General features: G+C 43.4%; 1 pseudogene; it reads right to left on the bottom strand.

Annotated features, from left to right (window-relative positions):
• Positions 1-1,625: 1,625 nt before the first annotated feature.
• Positions 1,626-2,282, bottom strand: LOC116895309 (annotated as a pseudogene).
• Positions 2,283-3,167: the final 885 nt, after the last annotated feature.

Here is a 3,167-nt window from a genome sequence, read left to right as displayed (position 1 = left end):
TGGGCACAGTGGCACTCACGTCTTGGTGGCAACTACCTGATATCTAACTGGATTTAAAGCCCATTTGTCAGAGAGGAATCATGCCTGATCCTGGAAACTTACCCAACTTCCTGTGGCTAGTGAAGTCATGGACCTAAAAGGAGAAACTTCTACCAGCACTTTACAAAACCACGACAATCCCTAACTACTTATTCTTCAACCCACAGTTAAGTTCAGTCTCCGGGAGCCCCCGTGAGTCCTGCTTGGCTGATTCTGTGGGCCATGTTCTGGGGTGTCCTCAACTCCTCTGGCTTCTACAATTCTTCCTGCTGCTCTTCCATGGTGTTCTCTGAGCCCCACCAATGTTTGAGTATGGGTCTCTGCCTCTGCTACCGTCAGTTGCTGGGTGGAGCCTCTCTGAGGACAGTGGGGCTAAGAAGATTTCAAGAGTCAGAGGACCAGGAAAGCTGTGGTAAATTGTGTCTTCTAGAAATGACAGGGAGGGTACACACAGATACCTCAACAGCATGGCCCTCTAAGTTATACCTGAACAAGTCCTACATCCGTAAAAATGCTAACACAGAAGGGGGAAATTTTATAGGGTCTCACTCTTAAATAAAGAACTACAAGTAACTAAGTGATGTTGAAATTAGAAGAAATAGTCTTCCCCAAGGATGCTCCAATAACTGAAAAATTGGTTATCTAATATGTGGTCATCCATGAGATCATGCAATACAGGCAACATTAAGTTGACCCAGTGGTTTGCATTAATAGATTTATGCATAAATATTTAACTATGTATTATGTAACAATAATGATTCAAGAAAATTACATGAATTTGAGAGGGAAGAGGGTAGATACGGGATTGATTGGAGGAAGGATAAGGAAGCAGGGAAATGATGTTAATTAAAATTAAAATTTAAAAACTCAGTAACAAGAAGTACAGCTGGGAAAAATTGCATTTTCTATGACAAAATGACTAATTCTCTTCAGGAATAAGAGGAAGGAAAGCAGTTTGTGACGTGAACTTTCTTCTGATCCCGCTGAAGGGTAATTTTCCAGTCTAGAGAAAATGCACTGTTTCTCTTGTTTGATGTCGTTGTGTGTGTACACATGGACAAACAAGATGGCAACTCCAACAATCACGTTCAAAGACTCCTCTTCACCTGGTCTGTCAGTTTGGAATTTTAGTTTTCCGTAGAGGTGTAGCTTACAAAATGTCTTAGTTTGTTTTGATTTTTAACTCACTCCCTTAAAGATCTGAAATGCACAGAGTAGCTAAGGCAGCCCCTCTGAAGGGCTACAAAACTCTTCACAAGGATTCAGGCTGGGCAATTCTTAGCTTCTGCTTTTCCCCCTCTGTGCTGTGCAGGAGAGCTTTTATAGGAGCCGTAGTGGGTGTTACATTCTGCCAAGAAACAGTTTCTTTCTTTCTTTCTTTCTTTCTTTCTTTCTTTCTTTCTTTCTTTCTTTCTTTCTTTCTTTCTTTCTTTTTTTTCTTTCTAACTGGGCAGTGTTTTATTTTCCTTTACAATTTGATAAATACTTCTTGATGATTGCACATGAGGTAAGATTGCTTGGTAGCTCAGAAAGATCACAGCAATGGTGTTTTCCTGACAGTGGGTAGTCTTCGGTAGTGAGTGGAATCAAACCAGCAAGACTGCATTTACGCACCCATCGTTTTCGGGATTGTTGGTAACTTGGGCACACTTTCCCCAAATCACCTTGCCTCCTTGTGTCCCAAGGCCCAGCTCGCTCACATTAACTTCAGTGACTGTACCTTTGGTGATCACATCCAGGGTTGGACATAATGGGGATGAGGGATTCTTTTTCACCCCAAGTATAGGCAGGCAAAAGGTAGCTTTCAGCTTACGGTGTGTGACATGGGCTTTTTTTTTGAAACGTAGACCCATTGGCCTAATGAACCTTTCATATTTAGGTGGTTTTCTTGCAAAACCATCACCAACAAAGGAGACTTTTGTAACCATTCTCTTCCATGCCTTCTCGTTTCTTTTTCCTGTTAGAATAACTTTCAATACTTCTGTTTCTCCTTGGGCAAGAACTTTGGGTAGAGGGACCTACCCATTTCCCCGCCTCTTTGGTTTTTTTTTTTTCTTTCTTTCTGCTTAATCATGTTGGAAAGTACTTTTGCTCTCTCTGCCCTCTCTGTCCAGCAGGTAGGCAGGGACTGCTCCCTGTGGAGTCTTCTCGCCATCCTTCTGCTTGCTGTTTCTCTTTTCATGCATCTTAATAGACTTTTTCATTTGTATTTTCTCGGTGGCAAGGTACTGTTTATGGTAGAGCTTAGCCTCTCACAAAGGTGTCAGAGAGCACCCTGCCTGCAAAGCATATGGTTATTTCACAGGGAAAGCCCTGACATAGGATCCCCTTTTCCAGGCCCAGAGGAACTTTATGGTTTATACCGTGTATCAGAGGCCATTGCCTTGTCTTCACATTCTACAACATGTGCAGGATAAGTCTGGGCTCAGTGGCAGGGGGTGACCCCAGGTGTGCCCAGGGCAGTCACAACTGTAAGAGGCACGTAAATGTTGTAGAAGAGAGCCCACTAGTTAAAGTAGAAAGAAAAGGTTAGTTGTTGGGGGATGGGAGCCTTTCATTAAACCGGGAACAGAAACTTAAAGTAGAAGGAACTGCCCCAGGAGAAAGCAATACTGGACAGCTGGGTTAGCATTTTATGTTGTAATTAGAAAAGTGGAGAAATCAAACCAAGCATGACTCAGCTTTACATCTTCCCGGTGCTCTCCTTTGATACCCTATAGTGTTCTCCCTGCCCCACACTACCACTCCTCTCCAGGATCCCAAACACCAGGAGCTTTACACAGAGGTGAAGATGGTCCCAGGGCTTTGTGTGTACTGGGGAAACATGTTATCCACTGAGCTACATCACTGACCCCCAACTCTGGTTCTCTTACATAGATTAGAACACTTGGGCAATGAAAAATAAAAACCGACGTGATCTGCTTTGGCTTTTACTGTGAGGATTCTGCTATCAATGGAAGCTGTGGCGTGCTTTTGTTAAGGTCGCTGCAAGGCGGAGCGCTGAGAGTGGGGGTGACCTACCTACCCCCAAAGCCCTCCCATTTGGAGAAAGACATGCTTCTAAGAGAAAGACTAACACTCAGTTGGGACAAACAGGGAGCATATCTAACTCTACGTGTGCACAGTTT

The sequence above is a fragment of the Rattus rattus genome, chromosome 3 (genome assembly GCF_011064425.1).
Source record: "Rattus rattus isolate New Zealand chromosome 3, Rrattus_CSIRO_v1, whole genome shotgun sequence".
NCBI classification, from domain to species: domain Eukaryota; kingdom Metazoa; phylum Chordata; class Mammalia; order Rodentia; family Muridae; genus Rattus; species Rattus rattus.
The sequence above is the reverse complement of the archived record's forward strand: the minus strand, read 5'-3'. Positions and strand labels throughout refer to the sequence as shown.